Below are 25121 nucleotides of genomic sequence, written 5' to 3'. Positions count from 1 at the left end.
CTTTTATTTGACAAAAATGTCTTTATCCACAGCTCCTATACCTAGGAAGAAAAATCAAGCAGGATATTCCTTTTCTTCATGGTAAATTATCTGTATGCTGAAAGAACATATTACATATGTCATTTGTGGGACAAATTGAAATTATTTGTAAATGGAATAATACAGAAGCCATTCAAAGTAATAATTGTCAATTGTAGGTCTGATCCTTGTTTCCTCTCATAAGAGGGCTCCAGTTTTAGAAATTACATTTAATGAATACTTCTCTAGTTTATCACTCAAAGCATTTTGAAAAATTTCCCATTACTTAGCAATTCTCAGCTTTGTTATCTGCTAGTCTGGTATTTTTATTTTTAAAATTATATTCCTTGGAATCCTTATAAGAATTCATTACTGGAATAATTTCTATTGAAGATTTTGATTAGTAGTGATTTTAGGGATGCAATACTTAAAAACTAAAGTGTGGAAGACTGGCTTCAGGCAGGAGTGGGTAGTGAGTTTGCAAACTCTACAGTAAGAAAAAGTCACATTGTTTCAAATAACCTAAAAGCGGGTATTGTCAAGTTTCAGGAGTAAGCAAATCCCCCCTCACACAGGGTGGTGGTAAAAGTTTGGATTGCATCCTAGTAGTACAAAAAGCCCCTTAAAAGATGTTGAATATGGGAATAGAGACATAGTATTATATAATTTAAAATTATGTATGAAATTGTTTAAATTCACATTTTGTTGAAAAAAAATCCCTAACAATGTCTCTAGGAACCTCATACCAAGCTTATAACTCTAATCACCAGTAAAGCTTTGTGTATAAATCTATTTACACATCACATGTAGGGAATAATGTTTTGCTATTAGTTCTACAATATCCCCACTGATTTTATTTGCTCTTGTTACTAGCCTCATTATAATATGTCAATAAAAATTCCTTGCATGTCTATTTTAGCATCTTTATTTTATTGAATGAATGAACAAATAATGATGGAATTTTTTAGCCTCAAAATATAGAAAATTTTAATATTAATAAGTTACGATAAAATAGTTTCCAAATATTTCACAGCAGTTTACAGAGTGGCTTGCAGTTGATAAGCAAGACACTTCCTTACATTCTTGCCAATGTTAGAGGTGATCAAAGGTTTTAAATTTACCAATCTTATGGATAAATTTTGTTTTTACAATATTGTTTGTGTTGTTGTGTTATTGGTCTATTTTTATGACAACTATTGAGATTGACCACCTCTTTACATGCTTGGCCATCAGAATTACTTCTACAGATTAATTGCTTTTATCACACAGAATTAGTTCTATGGCTCTCATTTTCCAGGACATCCTTGAACACTAGAGAAATTAAGCCTTTGCCTAGTATATTATAAAAGTATCTTCTCTCAACAGATCATTAGCTTTTCATTTTTATTTAAATAACTTTTCCATGAAAGTATTTTAAATTTTTATATAATAAAACTGTCAAAAGGACCTTCTTGGGTTAGGCACAGTGGCAAACACTTATAATCCCAGCTACTCAGGAGGCTGAGGCAATAGGACTAGAAGTTTAAGACCATCCTTGGCAATTTGGCTGGGAGTAAAACTCAGTAGCAAAGTATTTGCTAGCATGTGTGAGGTGCTGGGTTCAATCCCCAGTACAAAAAAAAAAAAAAAAAAAAAAAGCAAATTGTTTCTATAGCCTAACCTAAAAGTTGGAACTTACTGCCTTGTAATAACATGAACCACTCATATCTTTTGGGAAATTCATTTCTCCAATCCTTTAGCCAACCAAGTCTATGAATCTCACACATCCCAATTCTCCTTTGATTCATTACTGACATATTAGTTCCTTCACTAATTGAATAAAAACTTCATTTTGCATTTTATGAAAGTCATATTCTTTTTCTTTAAATTCAAATCACTGTTTCCCAAGCAAGAGATTTTTTAATTTGTTCCAATTCATTCTACTTGACAGTAGAATGCATTTTGAAACATCATACATAACTTCTTATTCTTCTGGTTGTACATGATGTAGAATCACACCAGTGATGTAATCATATATTCAGATAGCATAGTAGAATGAATTAGACATTATTACCCTTTCTACCCATGCCTCCTCCCCTTCCTATTCTCTCCTCTATCAAATCCAAGGTAGCTCTATCTTCACTAGCCCTGCCCCCATTTATTATAAATTAACATCCCATATCAGAGAAAACATTCAGCCTTTGGTTCTTTGGTATTGCCTTACTTCACATAGCATGATATTCTCCAGTTCCATCCATTTACTGGCAAATGCCATAATTTATTTTTTCTTTAAAGCTGATTAATATTCCATTATATATATATATATATACACACACACAATATATTTACATATGTAAATATATTATATGTACGTACGTACATACATATGTACGTACGTACGTACATATATATATATATATATATATATATATATATATATATATACACTCATACACACACAAACACACACACATTTTCTTTTTTTTTTTTAAGAGAGAGGGGAGAGAGAGAGAGAGAGAGAGAGAGAGAATTTTTTTTTAATATTCATTTTTTACTCAGCGGACACAACATCTTTGTTGGTATGTGGTGCTGAGGATCGAACCCGGGCCGCACGCATGCCAGGCGAGCACGCTACCGCTTGAGCCACATCCCCAGCCCACACACACATTTTCTTTATCATTCATCTGTTGAAGGGCACATAGGTGGGTTCCACAGTTTAGCGTTTGTGAGTTGAGCTGCTATAAACAAATTGATGTGACTGCTTTACTAAAGTATGTGATTTTTAAGTCCTTTGGATGTAAACCAAGGAGTGGGTTGATGGGTCAAATGGTGGTTCCATTCCCAGTTTTCCAAGGGATCTCCATACTGTTCTCCATATTGGCTACACCAATCTGTAGTACCTCCAGCAATGTATGAGAGTACCTTTCCCCCATATCCTCGTCAATATTTATTGTTGCTTGTATTCTTGATTGATTTGATTTGTATTTCTCTAATTGCTAGAGATGTTGAACACTTTTTCATATATTTGTTGATTGGTTTTATTTCACTTCTGAGAAGTGTCTTTTCAGTTCCTTAACATTTATTGATTAGGTCATTTGTTTTTCTGGTGTTAAGTTTTTGAGTTCTTTATATATCCTGGAGATTAATGCTCAATCTCTATGTGGTAAAGATTTTCTCCCATTCTGTAGGGTCTCTCACATTATTGTTTCTTTGCCGAGAAGAAGCTTTTTAATTTGAATCCATCCCATTTTTTATTCTTGATTTGACTTCTTGTGCTTTAGGAGTCTTGTTAAGGAAGTTGGTTCCTAAGCTGACATGGTGGTGATTTGTGACACTTTTTCTTCTATTAGGCACACGGTCTCTGTTCTAGTACCTAAGTCCCTGATGTCCACTTTGAGTTGATTTTTGGGAAGGGTGAGCAATAGGGGTTTAGTTTCATTTTGCTGCATAGGGATTTCCAGTTTTTGCAGCATCATTTATTGAAGAGGCTATCTTTTCTCCAATTAATATTTTTGGCATCTTTGTCTAGTATGAGATAACTGTATTTATGGGGGTTTGTCTCTGTGTCTTCTATTTTGTACCATTTGTCTACATGTCTGTTTTGGTGGCAATATCATGTCATTTTTGTTTCTATAGCTCTGTAGTATGGTTTAAAGTCTGGTATTGTGATGCTTCCTGCTTCACTCTTCTTACTAAGGATTGCTTTGGCTATTCTCAATCTCATGTCATATTTTTCCAAATGAATTTCATGATTGCTTTTTATAATTCCATGAAGAACATCATTGGGATTTTAATAGGAATTGCATTAAATCTTTATAATGCTTTTACTAGTATGGCCATTTCCCAAGCAAGAGATTTTGATAATCTCAAATAGAATGATTAATAGAGAAGTGCATTTTGAAGGCAAATACTGAAATAGCTGAATATGCATGTGTTTAGCAGACTGGAGAGGAACCAGTATGAGCAAGAAAGAATGAAAGTGAATAATTGATGGGGGTAATCCACAAAAGGGTGATATTTGACAGCCAGAATATGTAGTAACCAATTGTATTCCTCTGGAGGATGAGAGCTCCCTCTCAAAATAGCAGAATAAAGAAGAAGGTTGGGAAGGGTTCATTTACAGATTACTAGACTGTACTGAATTTAATATTTCAATTCCTCGATGATATTTCTATATGAAACATGGGCTGTGGCTATCTGAGAGTTGGGTTCTCACCCAACTCTGCAGTTTTAAGAAGAGTTGAAAAGTTAAACGTTATTTTTTGAAAGCATAAAAACATGCTTCTCCGAGAAAAAGAAAATATAATAAGTTTGCTGGAGTGAAGTGCCTAGCAGTAATCATGAATGTTCCCCTTCTTGTCTTTAGCTAACTTTGCTCTTTTCCAATAAATAGCTGTCTCATTGGGGAAGCTTCTGTGTCTCTTTTACCCAAATCGGAAGCCCCATAACCTCTACTTTCTGAACATGACACATCCAAACCATAAATCCCATTAAGAACCATTTAATTGTCCATTTATCCTTAATACTGCACTACAAAAGGAAAAAAGCTCATCTTTGAATGACCGGGGACTTCCGTTTATTCTTTATGCCTGGACATTCCATAAGTTATAAATAAATAGAAAGCCATGTCAGGTTGACCTTCTCCCTTACCTTAGAAAGTTTTCACATAGCTTTTTTAAAGATCTGTACTTATCCTGCTCTGCTTCCCGAAAGGAGATAAATATGTTCCCTGACAGCCTGACTTTTTCTGAGGCAGCACTCAATTTATCACTCTGCTCCTAGAGCACATTTTCCAAATCCTGACAAAAACATCCCTGAAGACTTCAGAGGGGAAAAATAAACTCTCATCTTAGGCTCTGTAAATTACCACCAAGTATAGTCATGAATAAAATGAGAATCTATCCTGATTTATGCTTTTGAAACATCCTAAAAATATGGCCCCTCATGCTCCTAAGGCCATTGATCAGTCCAGAGAAAATTAGGCAGGAAACAGAAAAGATATTCTGTTCTGTTCTATGTCATTTTAAAAGAGGCCAATTATTGGATATCTCTGAGTGAAACAGTATAAAGCTATGTTCTACCACCTGTCCTAAAACTGCTTCCTTTAAATTATGTAAAACAACAACAACAACAACAACTAAGGACTTAACAAAAAAGCAGGGACATTATTGCCAGAAGAACTTAGTTGCAATTCATTTAGAGTTCCTGGGAACACAGAAAAATGCATTAGCCCTGATCCTTTTAGACAACTACTGACCTGAAAGCTCCTATCTTGAAGAAAAAATATCTGAGCCAGGTAACTTGATGTTCCTTGATGGAGAATGGAGCCAAAACCTGTGTGTGTTCTGAAGGAAATAGGAGAATATCTAAAGGTACCAGATGGGATTGCCTACTTCTATTACAGTCATTCATTCACAGATATTTCAGTAATTATGAATTCTACCCAAATAAGTTAAGGATCCTCATGTACTATAGAGATAACAAGCTATAACATATACACACGGCTAATAAGATATGTCAAAATACATAAAAATGGGGAACAACAGAACCTGGAGTTGGGGATGGATAAAGATTGTGAGAGAACTGGATGTTTCCTGGAAAGAGTGAGAATGGAGCTGTTTCCGGAAAAGAAGAGTTTGTTTGTTAATTGTAGGATACTGGGAATTGAACCTGGGTATGGCTTGGTCTACCGCTGAGTCACATTCTCACCACCTCCTCATTTTTGGTACTGGGGATGGAAACTAGCAGCGCTTTACCACTGAGCTACATCCTTGTTTTTTTGTTTTGTTTTGTTTTGATAAGATCTCACCAAGTTGCTGAAGCTGGCCTCATACTTGTGATCCTCCTGCCTCAGCCTCCCAAATGGCAGATTATGGGCATGTGCCATCACACCCAGCTACAAGGAAAAAAATTTTAGAAAGGAAGATGTTGTAAGGAGGTTCTACCAAAAGTAGAGGGATAAAACATTCTAGGCAGAAAAATGCAAGGCACATAAAACTACACAAATAGGGAAAATAAAAGGCATGTTCAATAAGGTGCTTACACATGCCTATGTAGAGAGATGGAGCATAGTGGGTGGACAACAAAATACAGAAATTGTATTCATTCATTTGATCTTTGTGCCATGGACTCTAGTAAGTGAATTTCCTGGACTTATACCATGAATTAGCCTGTACATGAGTTGCTATTTATAATCCCATTAATAAAACAGAAATTATGATGAAATAACCAATGTCCCACAGCTAGTGAATATTAAATGCAGAATTTAAACCAGGTTGTTTTTAATCACTGTGTTAACAACTGTGACAAGCTAAGAGGACTTTTGCAGATGCCTTTTGTTATTTGTCTGAATGCCAGACCAATGTGAATCTGCAGGAAAGAAGGAAATTTTAGAAAGAAAGAAAAAATATTTTGAGCAAGGACATGGGGAAATCGGAATCTTCCATAGGGAAATTGACAGAATAGAACAAAGGTTCAAACAAAGAATTGACTGAAAATAGAGAGACCAGAAATTAAGAAAGTGCAGGTGAAGAATACAGTGGGTGAAATTTAAGAGCTTTAAAATACCTAAAAGCAGCAGAAATAGAAAAGAAGGAGTCAGTGTAAGAGAAGGCCAAACAGCAAACATCAGGTGAGGGAAGTTGAACCAGCTGTCATGGAAGCTAGGAGGATTCTAGGGAGTGAGAATATTCTAAGATGACCGAGATCTGAGTGTAGAAGGAGGATTTGGAGTGATGACAATAAATTGAGTTTTGATACTATTCTTTTTTTGGGTGGGGGGCAGGTACTAGGGATTGAACTCAGGGGCACTCAACCCCTGAGACACACCCTCAGCACTATTTGATATTTTATTTAGAGACAGGGTCTCGATGAGTTGCTCAGCGCCTCACCATTGCTGAGGCTGAGTTTGAACTCACAATTCTTCTGCCTCAGCCTCCTGAGCTGCTGGGATTAAAGGCATGTGCCATTGAGTCTGAGGATACTATTCTTAAGTTGTCAGTAGGATATGTTCTTGAGTCTAGCAGGCTTATCACAATGGTTCAACGTCCCTAAAATTCAACATGTTTAAATTCAATTCAGAAGCTTGACAAAAATATCAGCAGACTAAAGGAATCCTGCTCTAATTCTCTTCTAATTGCTGCAAGGCCCTGACTGCCCTGCTACTTATGCCTGAAGTCTAAAGTTTGTTCTCGATTTCTCTACCTCATTTCTCCATATGCTTATATTCAGACTGTTATAAGCCTCATCAAATTGCATTTTGTAAATCTGACTTTAAAAATATATTTGTCATCACTTCTACCATTACTATTATGATTCAGGCTAAAATAATCACTCACCTTTATTGCTTCCACGGCTTGCTGACTGGCTACCTCCTTCCATCTGCCTGACCTGCAATTCATCTTGGACACAGCAGCTAGGGTAATCTCATCAAACTACATTATATTGTCCGTATCTCCCATGTCCTTTAAATCCTCGATTATTGACAGCGCTCTAAGGTTAAAGACAAAATGGCCTGTGCCTCCTGGATCCTGTTTAATCTCATATTATGTCTAGACCAGCCAGAATGGACTTCGTTTAGCTCTCAAATTTACCATGCACTAGACTTTTTACATGCTTCTCTATCTTCTCTTTATTATGTATCTATGCTATAGATACATAGTAACGAGAAGATACATTCTTCAGAACTCAGTTAATAATTACTTCAAAAAGCCTCTTAAACCCTCTGGACACTAGATTTAGAACCCTAAGGTATAAACTCCAATTTATTCATGTGATCATTAGATTGGTTTTCTCCATTTCAACACCAACAATTCACACTTTAATTAGCTTCAGTCAGCTTTTGCTACACCACTCTGAGATAGAAGATAGTCCCTTTTCAGAATCAGAAAAGACCATTCTTTCAAAGTCTTAGAGTCAAAGCAAAGTCAACCAGCTGGTCCTCTTAGTTGCAACTAGGACCTTTCTGCAACACTTCCTTCTTGAAACACTTGGTTAGTGGCATCTGAGAGCATCCTGTTGGTATTCCCCATTTCCTTCATTGCTATAAAATAATCTAACCCAGTTCCCTTGGTAGATTTCTCTCCACTGTTCTGTCATGAAAAGTCGATTTACATTCAAGACTTAGCACTGGACATTCTTCTCCATGGAAACTCAACCTTTATGTTCTCTTTCCAGTTTCCAGGTTTACACAGTTTCCATATATTTTATCTCCAACAAATCTCCTTAAGTCTCACATGTCAAACTGCCCATTAACATCACCTCTCAAGTATCTTACAGGAATTTCATATGTAGGTTGTTTGTAGAGGGATAGAACATATTTTCAAAATAAATCTAATATAGCACATTATTTAAAATAGTACCCACTCTCCATCTCTCCTTCCTCTACCCTCACTTTTTTGTCTTACATATAAAATTATATTTAATCTTTACTTCCATTCTCCATCTTTTCCAAGAGAATCTATGTTTTGATTGTACCATTTTAGTACAGCATTTCCAATGCCTAGAACAAAACCTAGCATCAAGTAGATGCTCAAAATATATTTTGTAAATTAGATAATAAATAGCTAACATCAATCACTCTCATTGAACTGAAATTTCACTGGGGCAGTCAGTTTTTGTAAGTTTGATTAGTATTGTTTTTCAAGTGATTGTCAAATGGTGGTTAGTTTTAAATGCTTCCTAACTGCTGGAATGAATAAAATAATATTAGTGTAGTACAGACATAACTAATAACAATGGAAGATAAAATTTCAGAAATGAGTGAAGCTGTCAAACATGTCAAATACAAGGATGACAAGAATTGATAATAGGCAAAAGCATTTGATAATCAAGAAATTATTAATACATTTCCAGGCCAAATTAAATATATACTGATAGCAGGTTAAAACTGACTAAGCAATTAGTGGGAGGTACACAGAGGCCCCAAGAGCAACCTGATACAGTAAACATTGTTCCTAACACATAGATAACTTTAATTCCATAAAGGGTTAAAAATTCTTGCACCATTATACCAGTATTCCCCTGACCTCTACTTAAGATAGTGAATAGGGAGGGGACACCTTAAGTGTTCAAAAGGCCAGCCCTCTTCATCATCTTTCTGTGAGCAGGAGTCATACATCTGGAAATTGCAAGGGTAGATCATTGTTCAGAATGTATTACATAAAATTTTGTAAAACAGTCAACATAGAAATGGTAGGTGGGCTTGTTCATGTATGCCTGTAATCCCAGCTATGCAGGGAATAATTTATGTATAATATAAATTTGTATTTATATACTTATGCAAACACAACTGTGTGTGTGTGTTTGTTAGTATAAGAGAAATAGACTTCGGTAGACATAAATATGAATTAAAACTGGAATGCAAATTAAAAAATTAGCAATCTAAAGAGAATGCTTGTTGATTCTTCACAATTTCCCTTGGTTATCCTCCTTCATCTTCAGCTCTGTGTAAGGAGAGTACTCATAGAGCTTAATAGTGTGAAGACAGAGTATTGTTGTAAATTGAGTTTCATGCAGTGTATTGTTTGCACCCTCTTTTGTAAGTATTAAAATCATGAAGTATCCTGGACTAGCCAAGTTTTTTAAGATTAATAATTTTTTAAAACATTAATTAAAGATTATATAACTTGCACCTTGCTGGTTTAACATGAATAAAGAGAAATACCATGGAATTATAGCAGCCAGGAAGTATTATATTATATATAACACAACAATGAATTTATGAGCCATTCCAGTGAAGACCTTTTTTACCATCAATTCTAAAGTAGTCAAAACAAAAACTGCCGGTTCAGGTTCTAGCATTGGCAAGAATGAGGACCATGGTTCAGTATGTCTGGCAGCCCCTACCATTTTAGGGAACTTAATTGCTCTACAGAAAAACACTTCTGTATTTCATCTCTTATCTTTCTTCAGACCATCCGAAGTTCCAGTACAATAAGTCTGGCTATGACCCATCATAAACCCCACTTAAAAGGAGATGGGAGAGGAAGATCATTTCACAGTTCAATTCAGGAAACTGGAGCAGCCAAACACACTAGCAGAGAATAAGCATCCCGTGCGTAGTAATAGGCCAACAGTACTTATAGTATAAGAAAAAACAAGTCTTCAAAGGTATCAATTAATAGTTTGTATTCCAGACCTCGGCAACTAAAGTATAAATTGAAAGGAAAGGGGCATAAAATAAAGACATAAAATCTTACTACTGTTAAAAAAAAAAGTGGAATAGCTCAATTTGAATCTATCAACTTATTTCTTTAAACTCAAAATTAGTTTTCATTTGTTTTTCCTATATGACGTGGGATAAGTATCATACATAAATACATTAACTTCTTTCAGTAGTGTCTACAACAAATGAAATAGAGAAAAAGTTAAACATATGTGCATTAAAAATAAATCAGTTTGTCAGGATTTACCTAGTCATAAAATCTAATGGAATTTTCCAGTCTGACTCTTTTCATTCTGGTTTTCACTTTTCATACAATCATTTTAAAAATCTCAGATAAAATTAATGAGGACTGGGTTGGGGTTGCGGCTCAGTGGTAGAGTGCTTACTTAGCATGCTTAAGGCCCCGAGTTTGATCCTCAGCACCACATAAATGTTAAATAAAATTAATGAGGGCATACACTATATTGTGTGCCAAGGAAATTGAGTATACTTTTTTGGGGGAAGGGGTAGGCCACGGTTAACCTTATTTATGATGCTTAAATAGAGTTACATAGAAAAACTATTATAAATTCAAAAGCTATCCTAGATACAACCTCATTCTATGATTTTTGAAGCTGAAGGTGAATGGAAATTGCACACTTGCAAAACAGACTAGTAAATTGCTAAGAGTGCACTACTTGAAGATGAGCTTTGATAGAAATCAACCTTTTCTTCTAAAAAAAACTTTATTTATTTCTCTAAGCAATTTGATTCTGTGGGGGAAAAGAAGGAGGAGGAGAAGGAAGGTGACTAGAATTAAGAACCTGAACTTTTGACTATCCACTCCTGAGTTAAACCTGAAAATCATGATAAAACCTTTTATAATATTTTTTTATACTTTGTATAGAAAGTATTTGATGTGACTGGGAAAAATCTTTTCTTTTGTTACTATCAGCACATCATCACTTAAATGTGAACCCAAGAAAGTGACAAAGCACTAGGAAAAGTAGACTCTTATCTTCTATGCTTTCTATGTGTGACCTCTTAGCCTTCTATTTACTTCCTATGATTCCTCAAAGTCTCCATGCTTGTTCTCATCAAATTCTGAAAATAACCCTATCCTTCACCTCCTTTATATTCAGTTCACAGTCTGAATACTTATAAATCAGTTCACAAAATGTCATAAATAAAACAAATGCCTATGTCTACCTTAACCTGCTAACGTTGTCGAAATATAGTTCTAACTACTGTAACTTTGTTAAATTAAAAATAATCTTCTTCTCTCAAAACAGAATAATATGATTGAATATTTTCTCCGTAAAGAGCAAATATATTCACTACTATTTCATACCAAGAAGGTATTCTAAATAACAGGCAATTTCTTATAAGCAGAAAAAAATAATGATGCATGGGAAAAGAGAAGGTATGGTGTATTTCAGAGAAGGAAGGAGATGGCCATTTACCTATTTAACAGAGAAGACTTAAAGGCAAAAAATGTATTGTTTTCCCAGAGAGATCTTTCATGAGACAGCTCATCCTCCCCAATCAAGCAAAGGGCATTGTCATAGTTCCCTTGTTTATTCAGTGCTTTTTAGGTATCTGTTTGGTGCCAGGCGCTATTCTAGATACCAGAAAAAAATGAACAACAATGTGAGTGCAAGTAAGGTAAAGAAGTCACTCTGGCAGCGAGGATCCTCAGAGCAGTACAGTGACACACGGAGCACAGTGTTGAAAAGAGTAGAGCAGCAGTTGACACTCTTGAAGACATAAAGAGGGGCCATGTCCTGAAGCTTTTTCTAAAAGCCAGGGACACAGAGAAGTTAGGGGATCATGGGAAGTAAGGTTGAAGTGTGGTAGATATTAATAATTTTACAAAAACTCCAAAGTCACATTGCTCAAGTGAGAAAGAATAACGATTTTCCTGGATGTGAAATGGAAGGAAATGAGTACAGAGAAATGAAGATTTAGACAAGACAGTTATTTAAGTTGTATAACAGGCCTTGTCTGGATAGTAAGAAAAGGGAGAAAAGAGTCATTGGAAGAAAATGAGGTTGTCGAGGTACCCCAGGTTGGTGGGAGGTAGAGTGAGCCATGTGATGACTGCATTATAGTTCATGATTCCCAAGGTAACAAGTTCCAGGCAATAACAAGATTCATATGGAGCAGTGGTTAACCTGGAATAGATAGGAATGCCGATGCAGGCGAGATGAGGGGGATTTCTGCCAGAGGTAACTGACATCTTGATCTATGTAACTTAACCAATCTTAATGATGACAGGAGATACAGATAATGAAACTTTGCCATCCAGATTTCCACATCTGAAGGAGTAATAAGGAAGATCATAGATGCCACTGAGAAGTAGGTGTGGTATTTTAATAAAATCAGCAAAATAAAACAATCTAATTTTGATTAATTCTATTCATGTTTTCACGTTTTCTATGTCACATCCAGCTGCGTATAGAATGACATTTTGAGGTAAATTGCTATTATCATAAATCAAAGATCATCTTCTCAAATAGCCTCTTCCCAATATTGCCCAGATCATAGTATATGGCTCTGGTAAATAAACTTCCTAAACTTAAAACATTTTTCTCTTGGTTCAAAGGAAGAAAATTTAAATTCCAGAAATATTCTCAGCTGAGCACTGTAAAACCTTCACACCTCTTCAGTTTGTTCCTTTCTATCCATCCTCCCCTCTTTATCTAGAGGTGGTACCCCTCTTGGTCAAAGTGAACCTATATCCTCTGTCTTAGATACATAAGAATGTGGGACTGATAAGATCTATCAAACACCCCTTTTCTCCTCTACACTTTTTAAATCACTCTTCACTTCTCATAGATATTTAAATATATATATATATATATGTATATATATATATATATATATATATATATATATATATATATATATATATTATATCCCATCTCAGAAAAGTGAAAGCTTCTTCAAACCCCTATTCTTCTCCAGAAAACAGTTCTTTCTTTAAACCTTCATAGATACAACTTTTGAATGAGTCACTGTCTCTCTTTCCTCAACTCCTACACACTCCACACATTTTCTTCTTAGTTTCACACCCCCCCCCACTTTAGCAATGTGTCTTTAGTTAAGATCATCAATGATCTCCTTGTGTTCAAAGGCAATTGATATTTTCCAGGCCCATTTCACTTCACCTCTTGGAAGTAACCAATACTTTGTCATTCTTACAGCATGCTTTCTCTGGGTCTTCAGAATGCCACAGATCACTGTTGTACTTTCCATTCTCTAAGACAAGCCATTTGCACTCTTTACAAGCTTGTCTTCATCAAAATATTCTAAAAATATTAGGATGCATCTTTTTTCCCCTAAAAGTATCTTCTTTTTCACTCTAGCAGTATTTTCTCGGGGATTCTTATCTATGCCTAAGGATTCAATGCCATGCCCATCTATATGACCAAACTTATACATCTCTTTCCTAGTTTGTTCTTATCTCTTTCTCACATAGCTAACTGTTCACTCCAGAGTTGGCTTGGATAAACAAAAGGAATATTGGTTTTCATGGGAAAATAAACAAATAATAATCTCTAGATATATCTTTATAAGTGCTTTTGTCATCTTTTGAGTGAATTTCTGGTCTTCCCTCAAGACTCAACTCAGATTCTAAATTATCTGATTAATTCTCTTCCTCTCCTCATCTCCTATAGCAACATGTGCCTACTTCTGCCGCTACATATAGCCATGGTATTTTAATTTCTACATCTACATGTCTTCCTCCAACGTCAACTACACAGTTAGGAGCTCCTTAGTGTCAGAGTCAGGTTTTATTCATAATTTGCTTCCCAGAACCTACTGTAGGTATTCAAATTTTTAAATTAATAATCAAATGCTAATAGACCACTATTTCCTAAATTCTACTCTGGGTTTTCCAAAGGCATATTAATAGATGCTCCCAGAAGGAAGGATTATGTGATTAAATAAGGTCAGGAAAGTTTGTTCTCCATCCCTGGCCAGCACATGCTTGCATCTGGACTATGCAAATTAAAAAATTAATGGTTAAATTGGGAAAGATTTCCCTCTTTTATGATTTTCCTTCTCTTAATACATATGCTATTATTCTTCAAACAGGTTTTCTTTACCATGTAACAATTTGGATTTTCCCTCATTAGTATCATCAAACAAATGCTAAAGAAGCAGAGGTTATAGGACATTCTTTTGTCTAGGATAATCACTGTACAATACAGGTGCAAATTCCAGGTGCAAATTCCTTCAAGAAGCTTTGATGCTTCTTAGTGCAGAAAAAAAAAAAATTGATCAGTGTAGCACTGCTACAGTGTTGACAAATACATCAAGTCTAACACATTTTTTCTTATTTTTACAGTCATTAATATAAACAATTAAGGTACATTTACTTAATCATAAAATAGCAATATTATAGTCACTTTCAAGCTATTCTTTTTCTGTTAGAGAGGAATTTTTAATGTTTATTTTTTAGTTTTTTTGTTGGCACATCTTTATTTTATTTTTATGTGGTGCTGAGGATCGAACCCAGCGCCCTGCACATACCAGGCAAGTGCACTACCACTTGAGCCACATCCCCAGCCCAAACTATTCTTTTTTAATTGCTCTTATAAAGATAATATAGTTAATTAAGCATCAAATGCACCACCAAGTAGTTATGCAGGTAAGTTGGATACCAGAAGGATTGATAGGTCCAAAACAAAATTTCTACTTGAAGCTCAAAGACCTTACCACTTCACTGTCAGAATATATTGTCCTTTGGACAGGGCACACTCAAAATCTGAGACTAAGCAAAACAATAGCCCCTCCTGAATGGCTTTTACACTATGCTGCTATCTTCAACGTGTGACAGGGAACCTTTATTTACCAAATAGAAAGTTCTAACATATGCTGTGGCACACGACATTATGTAATAACAAGGCACCCATTCTGGTGATCAGAACTCTTACTAAGAACAACAGGATAGCAAAGTGACTCATCAGCTTGTGGGCTCTTTCCTGATTCTAGTAATTTGGGACAAGTGTGGGGAAGTTACAAGTCGATAATGTGCAGCCCAAAATGACAGGCAAGAGAAGTTACTAAGCAACATTAAGTACTTGCATATTTCTAATCTTTAAAAGCTGCCCGAAGCTGAATAATTCTATAATATAAAGGGAAAGAAAAAAGCAATGTGGGAGTCATGTTTTTGACTGAATGAAAGTGTTTTGCTCAATAATTCTGAAATTCTGATTCACCATGAATTCATCTGTCTTGCTCTTAAGGATTCCTTCAAGTGTACAATCCCCTTGAACTCCCTGTCACCTTATACTCACTGTCAACTACAGAGGGAAAAAATAAAACAAAACTGATGAGGTGGGGAGGGCACGAGTGGTCCCTGTTAATCATGAGACCAGTCTGTTCCCCCTCCACGAGGCTCTTCTGTTCTTGGTGTCAGCTCTTTGTCTCTCATAGCAATACAAGGACAGCACATTAGGTGCTTGTTTCCCTGCTGAGGTGTTTTTACTTCCATCTTTCTCATTCACTGAAGTGCAACTTTAGGTACGATGGGCCCTTGTCTGCTATCATTACTCCTCCTCCACTGATCCTGGCTCAGTGCCTCACAGAGTAGCCCATCGGTGGCTGAAGAATGAAACAGGATCGGGGTCATGGTGTCAGTACTTCTGTCTTTAGGCCATGGCCTTCATATCTCCATTTGTATGAATCAAACTTCCCAGTAGCTATTACTTGCAGTCTCCAAAATGTACAGAAGCAAAGGCATGACAAGCAAGAATTCCCCAGCTCTATTTTTCTTTTTCTTTTTTTCTTTTTCATTAACCAGCAAAGGAATTCTTTGGTCAAAAGCCAGGGAAGAAACACTTTTATAACCCCTGTATCAGCAAAACAACTTGCTGAATAAACTACAATCTCATCTTTTCTGTTTGAAGTTCTGTTTTCAGGTCAAGTATCCTATAATGCTTTCTCACAGCACCTCTATTTCTTCCTCCTTTCCAGTTCATATAACTCAAAAGGAATCAATCTAGGTAATAGTAATTTTCCTCACAGAAGAGGTCATGTTTTCACAGTGTGCTTAGGTACAAATAGCAGAGCAGTCTATATAAAACAAAATAGAAAGTCATCTTATATATCAAATAGGTAAGTATGACTACATTTGATGAATGTCAGAGAAATTGAAATGAAAGACCTCTCAATATCTCAATATAGTTTTGGTTTTTTTTTTTTTTACAAAAAGGAAAGGGAACTAGAATTTCTGAAGATTAATTGTGCATTGGCCACTACTCAGGAAGTGTACATGTATATTTAATTTATCTATGTTAACAGTTATCTTTATTTTTGACTTTGTAATTCAATAAAAAATTTTTGGCCCTAATAGTAATTAATAAAGCTCCTTATAAAAAGTTTAAATAATATTTAATAAATGTTGAGTCACATTAAATATTTTTACTAATATGAAACTAATATAAGGGTTGTTTTTACATTTAGATTTTAACCCCTATATCATTGTAACTAAGACTAGAATGGCAAAATTCTGGCTTTTTTTGCATATTGAGAAATTACTTGTACAGTGAATTTCTTCACACCATTATTCACAACTTTATCTCATCATGATCAAAACCTGGAATTTTTTTAAAAAAGTAAATGTAAAGCAAGGTCCAACTGCCTCACTGGGAAAACATTCTAAGATTACTCTGTTGATGTAACTCCAAAGAGCAGACATTTTAAATAGCTACCATACTTCTCTTCCCATCTGTCCTTCCCCTTATTGTAATTCTTATTTGATAATTCATGTGGATTAGGAAGAATAACAAAATGGAATGATTTTGCCTAAGACATTGCTTTTTAAAAACTATTATATCTGAAAAATAGTCTAGTTACATAACATTTAAATATTTATTAAAAGAAATTTTAAAAACTAGGGTTCAAGTAATCATATAAACTGAAAATACTTCTTTAGGGGAGGGAAGTTAGGAATGATTTCCTACTACCAACCTTGACTTCAGTCTCTGTAGTGGTACTGAAGTATGGAAGGTCTGTTTGCAGATAGGATTCACTATTTCTTAGCTACCACTGAATTAAAATTTCATAAGGTATTTTTCCTCAAAGGAAATAAGAGTTCAAAAAACAATTTTAAAAAGCACAGTTTCACAACTTTCACACTATTGTCCTATAAGGGCAGGACACCTTTGATGACTGACTCATTTATTCTAATATTTATTTTTATCCTCTAAAAAATACAAAAATAACTTGATATCAGAAATTAGGGATCAATAAAAATTCTACCTTATGATTTGGAAATAAATGTCATTTCATTTTCCAAAAATATCTTCCCCTATATTTTAAATACTTAATACCAGTTGAGCATTCCTAATCTCAAGTGCTCTCAAATCAGAAACTTTTTGAGTGTAGCCATGATGCTACAAGTAGAAAATTTCATACCTGATCTCATGCAACAGGTGAGCTGAAAAACAGGCACACTAAAAATATTGTATAAAGTTACCTTCAGGCTATTTGCATAACTATATATGAAACAAATGAATTTCATTTTCAGACGTGGGTCCCACCCCAAGTTATACTATTATGTATATGCAAATATTCCTGCAAAAAATCTGAAACACTTCTTGTCCCATGCGTGTTGGGTAAGGGATACTCAATTCAAACCACACAGGGGAAGTAAATGCATTTTGAGTAATTTTAGATACCAACCAGGAGTTTTGTTTATTAAAATATATTCCCTGGCTCAAAATTTACACCTTGTGTTTAAAAGGCAATTCTCTAGTCTTTTTGGAAGGTAAAGGTGAAATATGTTGCACGTGGGTCTCCCTACTCCTTTAGGGAATTGAGTTAGAGTCCCAAGGTCAGTTTATTAAGAGAAGTATTTATTGAGCTTCAATGGCATGTTAGACACTATGCTAAACACTAAAGTTCTAAAAAAATAAGTCTTGTTTCCCCTCTTCAGTGTGGAAACAAGACCATTTCAACTCTGTGGCATATTCAACAAAGGAAAGCACAAATTTTGGTAGAATCTCAGATCAGCAGTAAAATCCAAATAAAATCCCCAGTGGGTCATGACTCTACACTAAAAGCTTAAGGGCTGAAGTTACATTACAAAATGACACACGTGAGTATGGTGTGAGGCCAGAGGATTTGGGGAATCAAGAAGTAAATTCCAGCTGGACACAATATTCTAGCCTGCAATCCCAGTTACTTTGTAGGCCTAGGCAGGAGGATGGCAAGTTCGAGGGCAGCCTGGGCAACTTAGTGAGATCCTTTCTCAGAATGAAAAATGGAAAGGACTAGGGATGTAGTATGTCAGTGGTAGGGAGACCCAGGTTCAATCCTCAGCACCAAAACAAAATAAAACTGTAAATTCCAGAAAGACAAATATAAATAGAAACAAAGGAGGTATAAGATAGTATGAACCGTAGAGGATTATAATAAACCAATGACAAATAGTAGACTTTCAACCTTTTGGTTAAAAATCTGGTTTCTAGAGCCAAACTGTCTGGATTCAAGCCCCCACTGTATATCTACAAGTTTCTAACTGTGGAAAATCACTTAACCCTGCTGTTCCTCAGTTTGCCCTTATAAAATGGGAAGGAAAAAAAAAACAATTAGGATTATCAAATAAGGGTAATGTCAAGATTAAATGTACAAGATGCTTATAAAGTTAGCTGGCATATAGTAAACATTCAACAAAAGTTGGTACCATGATTTTTAAACTGTAAAAAGATGAAGGCCATTTTCAATGCTACTTTTAAAAATCATCCCTCAGAATTGCATTCCCAGCCCCAACGTGAAATGTCACAAATGACAAGGGAATGAATCAGGGCCAAGAACGTGAACATATTTGCAAAGCTCCATCACTACATACATATTTGACAACAGCTCAGTAGCATCAACTCAGCTTGTGGAGCACGCTCATTTACTTTCTGATTTGAAGGTAACAGTTTTTATGTTCCTTGCATCTATAGTGATTGGCATGTTGCCAATCAAAAATAACCCAGTCAAGGACACTGTGTTTCAAATTTACAAGGCAATACAAACTCCCTATTAAAAGGCAAATCCGTCATTTCAAATTGTTGACTCAGAAAGTCCTTAAAAAAGAATTTCAGCTGTTTAAATTTAGCATGCTGAGAAAGACCAATCCTAAAATATTGTTTGGCTCTATGCCTATAACATTTTCATTTTATTCCTTGTTAGTGTTTGTCTTCTGTGATAAGAAGACAAGTGGCAGTAATCATGTTAGGCTCCGTAACACTTCACATTTTACCTAACACTTTGCATTCTGTTTTGCTCCTCAGTAGTTGAAGATGGCCTTTTGCTTCTTGGCAAATTTTCAAGAAATGATTATGCAACAATCAGTGATATTTCCATGTACTGTTTTACCTCTACAGTCATCATCTGGCCTTTTTCACCCCACTTTTCTTTGAATCATTTTTTTCCCTCTTAAAAGTGTGTAAAGATTATCTGGAGATAAGCCTAACCTCATTTTTATAATCAGATCTTACAATGATTTAAAGAGATGTTTCAAGTCTGTGTTTTATCTTCGACTTTAAACATATCCACCTCCCACACACGGCCTAAGGAGTTTTTTAGAGTACCTCAGAACAAAGGATCTGGACACATTTTATGTGTCTCCTACCATGTCATCCATTTATTGTCCTTTTATCCCTCTTCCAACTTCATTCCTCCCAAATGAACTCCAGCATCTTCCTGGCAATGTCCCCAGCTTCATTTCCACAGTTTGTAAAGCCAAAGCAGAACCTGAAATTGGATGGTGACTATGCCAGGTTTGGATCTGGGGTTAATTTAGGTTCCAGTTTTGGGGGTTCCAATCTTTGGTATCATCAGAGCAGAAAGATCTCCCCTACCTGATGTGATTTCTCAAACACTCACTTACCAACTGCATCCACAAAATGGTAGACTTACCACACGTAATCATCAACAGAGTACCATTTGAATAGTTCAGGTAAACAACAACAACAACAAAAACGACCAGAAATTGGAGTTAGTCACATTTGTGGTCTAATCCTAGTCCATTATCTACCAAATATGTTGCTTTCAACAATTCTTTTATTCTATGGAACATTGAATTCCCTCCAAATGGGAGAGAATGCCATCTCCCTTCCATAGTTGTTATACCATAAATGAAACAACACTTTCAAAATGCTTGACCTAGTACTGCATTGACTATACTTACAGAAATTATCATTATCATTCATTGTGCAATGAGCAAATTATGTATGGAAATAATCGGCAGAGCTCTGAAGGAATTGAATCTACTTCACGGTTGAAACCCAGGGTCAACAAGTACATGGGCTCTTACTTGAGGTTATTTTATGTTGGTGTTTTATAAGAGAGAGAATGCTGTAGATGGAATAGGGGCTCTAGGAAGAGGTTTATTCTCAGCTTTGCCTGAAGCTTCCTCTGGGCAGGTGCTCATAGGCTAGAGGTATTACTCTTAAGAGAATTCTGCAACACTATCTTGCATACATAAATACAGCTCTGATCCTGAGTCAGCCAGAAGAAGCATCCAGGAAATAATAATCTTAAAATGTCATATCAAGCCTATATATATCATACTTATTATTATTAGCAGACAGATTAGATTTAGGGACAAGCAACTATCTATGTCTGACCTGTGTGGCTACAACTCTCTCTTCTTTCAGTAGTGTACAAGGAAAACCATGACTCACAGGATACTTTCCTAGTTCAAACACTGTCCCAATAAACCTCACCAATGGTTTAAAACTTAAAATAATTGCTTTCTTTCAAAACCATAACAATTTTATTAACATAATACAAATTTTGCTTATCAGTAGGACCAGAAAAGTGTGAATCAAGGGTATTTCTATACTTCACCTCCAACTACCTAAGTTTCTGTCTTTAAAGACATTTTCACAAGTTGTTATCAATGTCTTCCACCTGATATTCCTTCTCTTTAGATTGCTACCTGAAGTTCAAGTATTCATCTCTTTTAGAGTACATGGAACTGCTTGAAAACTCCTTCAACCTATATTCTTCTTTACCTAGATCTAATTTATTGCTGCCTAAACTTTTTAATCACCCTCATGTATGCATTATCATAATACAAATACATAGCAAATACATCCTCTGGATTATATTTTACTCAGTGATTCAGAAAGTCACATGTTTATGCAGAGAGAAATTTCATGTGTGGAATGGATACTACAACAATACAATGCCAAAAGTATCTAGAGATCGACAGGATGAGCAGCTAATTAGACTAAACAATTTAAATTACATCCTGGACATATTTTATTTTTAGCAAACTAATGAAGATTAGGTGGATTAAAGAAGGAATAATATAATTTAAAATTGAAATAATAGGATAAGAGTAGGCTTTAATTTCCTCTTTTCTCATGGCAGAGGTCTTCAGAATTATTGTGCATCACACAAGAGTTATTTCAAAAGTTTGTAACCACCTTAACCTATAGAGTTTATGCTACTTTATAGGAACATCCAGTTTAAAATCCTGAATTCTGTTTTCAGTACTTTCTAATTTACATTAATCTTTCTTGGAGAAAGATGTAGTAATACAGAAATTTCTCCAATGATCCTCCAGTTAAATATAACTTTTTTGTGTACCATATGCTTTCAACTTGAGGGACTTGTTTTCTTTTTCTTTTTTTTTTTCTTTTCACTATTATAAAATTACAATCTATGAGAGGGCCTGGCTAGACATTTCAACATATTTAGATTAATAATTCCCAGTTTCACTTTAAAAAAAAAGACCTTTAGTGTTCTGCCTGCATTCATGCTTATTTGGGCATTTGCTTTACAATGGGCTGGCCCTTACTGACCTATTTTTAAAAGAGTTGGTTATCTGCAATTTGAGTTTAAGTTGTTTTTTAAAAGTTTTTTTAAGCCTTCATTTTCTGCCAGTGAACACAATGCTGCTTAGTTTCTAAGTATAGAGCCATCTATGTAAAAAATCACCACTGTGAAATCACAAGGAAGATACTGTTGAACAAGTGGAGATTACTGCAGCAATAAGAAACTGGGGGAACTCTCTGCATGCCACCCACTAAAGAATATTTGAATGTGATCATATTACCAGTGCCCCCTAGGTTGTTGCCTAGCAGTAACCCAGAGCCTGAGTTCACATTTCTTTTTCTTTTTCTTTTTTTTCTTAATTTAATAAGGTAAATCAAAGACATTTTTATTTTGTCTGCTTGTTTTACGTTTAGGAAATAAATCAGGAGTGAAACTTACAACCATTATCTAGAGCATTTGGAATTCTAAACCAGCCCCTTTGCTGATTTATTTTTTTAAAGGCAAGCTGCCATCTTATCAGTAACTTTCAGCAGACCACTTTGGAATTAAATCTAGAACACATCTACCAGCTTTGTTGCTTAAAATCACAACAAACCGGGCACTTTCTGCAGACCTAACTAGCAATCAGCAGTGCAAATAACTTAGTAACACGACCACAGCATAACTAGGACAGGAGTCAGGGAGACAAACCGAATGATTGCACATTGCATGGGAAAATTCAAAGCTATGTTTTTCTAACTTTCCTCTCCATTTCTTTTCAGCTTCCCTTCCCCCGCACTCCACACTCAGAAGCCACTCAAATTGCCAACCGTGACCAGTTTAACTTACTGCAGTGTGATGCAGACGAAGGTTAGGCGCATCTCCGAAAGGGAGAGCGACTGCTTTTCCGGAGAGGAACTGGGACCGACCAGCTCTCAGGATCCTTTCCAATTCACACGCCGTCCGCTCAGTAAGAAGCTCTCCCACAGCTCGGCTTCCCCTGAGGAGTGGAGCTAAAGAACTCTGCTCACAGCATCCTCCTCCCTACTGCCACCCGCTTCCAGAACACACTGCCCCTTCAAACTAGTGTCGGAAAAGATGGAAATCTACTTCCAGGCAACAGCACCGGCTGCCTGCAGTCCACCAGTCCCTGATCCTTTGCAACTCAAAAACAGCGGAGGTTGAAAGACATGAAAGACGTAGGTTTCCGGAGCTTGAAAGTCAATTTTGGCGTCCCTCTTCCCCACATCTCACTCCTCCCACTTTACCCTCCTCCACTACGGACCTCCTCTCCCACTCAGGCTAGGTAGGGCAAAGATTATTTTATTATTCATGCCAATAAGCATCAAGAACACTGAATTTACCAGATAATTGGAAATACCTGTTGTCCATGAATAACGCTCTTCTTTCATCTCTTTTCATCCCTTGATTTTTATCAAAGATGCCTTGATATTGGAAGTCTGTTCAGTGTGTGTGTCTGTGTGTGTGTGTGTGAGTGTGTGTGTGTGTGCGTGTGTGTATGTGTGTGTGCGTGCGCGCGTGCGGTGAGGAGGAGGCAATCTGCGCTGCTGCAAGCAACAGCCCTGCCTATCTCTGGCTGCTGCTGCTGTTGCTACTATTGCTGTTGGAGCACAGGGGAAAATCAGGGAGACAGGGCTTCACAGCTGTTTAACTGCTGGTTGAGTTATTACATAGGGGAGGAGACTGTACAGGTTATGAGTGACTGTTATTGAGACATTAAACTGAATTCACTGCAATTACTACCATTCAGTGTATATCTCCCCTCCCATGAGAAACCTGATACCTGTCTCCCCTCTTTCTATAGAGAATGTAGTCTTTGATGGGTCATTGTTCAGCAACCACCTGCCTAATCCACGTCTATGAATTGTGGCAGCTGCGCACACTATTGCTGCATTCCAGCTTGGTAACCCAGGAGCGGATGAATAAGGATAAACTAGACATTTATTAAGATGGAAAAAAAAAATTTTATATATATATATATATATATATATATATATATATAAAACCAGTCAGGACACACATAAAAATGATGATTTTCAGCCATGAGTGTAAAATAAGGCATAGGATACTAAAAATGTAGGCCAGTCAATAATCAGGTTATCTGATAAAATATGTGCAAACCCTGATAGTTAAAGAGAGTGCTTAACTGCCTCAGTGCAGGTCACATTGATGCATGTGTCCATTGTGGGTCCTTAGCTTCCCCACACACTGTGATTTTGATGCATTAATATTGCCCCATTAACTATAAATTCTACTGAAATCTACTTGTTACTTTTTTTTATGGGCTCTCCCTCTCTCTGGTTGTTGGTTATTTTCTGCCCTCATTTATTTCAATATATTCTCACTTAAGGTGATATTCAGTGGAATTTACAGGTTAAAGACATTCTAATTCCTCTGAAGTCCAGGATGCATCTTGATACCTGACGTCATTTACTCTAGCAATGATTTATTTTCACAGTTGTTCTGTAGATTGGTTCATCATGAAAAACCCTTACTAAGTACCACTTAATATTTCTAATCTACTTTCATCCTTCAGTTGTCTGAGCTAAAAATAAGCTTAATTCCTTTTGATTTTATTCCTTATGTACACCTTCAATTATTTCTGCCTTGCTTTGAGTACTTTCATGTTTGCCATATATTTTCCCTGTCATAAGGGTTCCTATAATCAGGGTTAATTCAGACAGTGGAGAATACAGAAAGAAGAAATCCTTGGGAATATAACAAGAAATCAAATGGAAGAAAAAGAACCCCAAAAGATTAATACATCTCCTGATTTGTTTATATAAGAAAACTACAAAGATCAATCAATGAACAAAGCATCTTTCAATCATCCAATAAATAAATTTGCCAAAATAACCATAATGAAAGATGCCATAGGTTAACATTTTGTATTAAAAATCATATAATATCCTAAGTGCAAAAAGTATCCAGATTTTTTAAATGTCAAAATTCTAATAAAACATGCCATATATTTTGCCTATTTATGCTTTGTCTATTAAATAATTATTATATAAAGCACAATTAATATTAAAAATCTGAAAAGTAACATCTTATTTTTGTACTTGAATTCACTGCATTTTAAGAAAGTAGTTTCTACCACCTAGAGATACATTATGGTACATAAAGCCAAGGGAAGGTGGTGTGACTTTAAGCTTATTCTGGCCCTAAAACTCCTTTCTCAGGAAGAAAC

General features: G+C 35.7%; 1 protein-coding gene across 1 annotated transcript in view; it reads right to left on the bottom strand.

Moving 5' to 3' along the window:
• The window catches only part of DGKB (diacylglycerol kinase beta), a 680640-nt gene extending 657626 nt beyond the window's left edge, over nucleotides 1–23014 (bottom strand). The window contains exon 1 of the mRNA XM_081286832.1: nucleotides 22760–23014. The gene's annotated coding sequence lies outside the window, so the exon portion shown is untranslated. The remainder of the gene's footprint in view (nucleotides 1–22759) is intronic.
• Between the last annotated feature and the right edge of the window lie 2107 nt (nucleotides 23015–25121).

Source organism: Spermophilus citellus, assembly GCF_964194105.1.
Source record: "Spermophilus citellus genome assembly, chromosome: 3".
Classification (NCBI taxonomy): domain Eukaryota; kingdom Metazoa; phylum Chordata; class Mammalia; order Rodentia; family Sciuridae; genus Spermophilus; species Spermophilus citellus.
The sequence above is the reverse complement of the archived record's forward strand: the minus strand, read 5'-3'. Positions and strand labels throughout refer to the sequence as shown.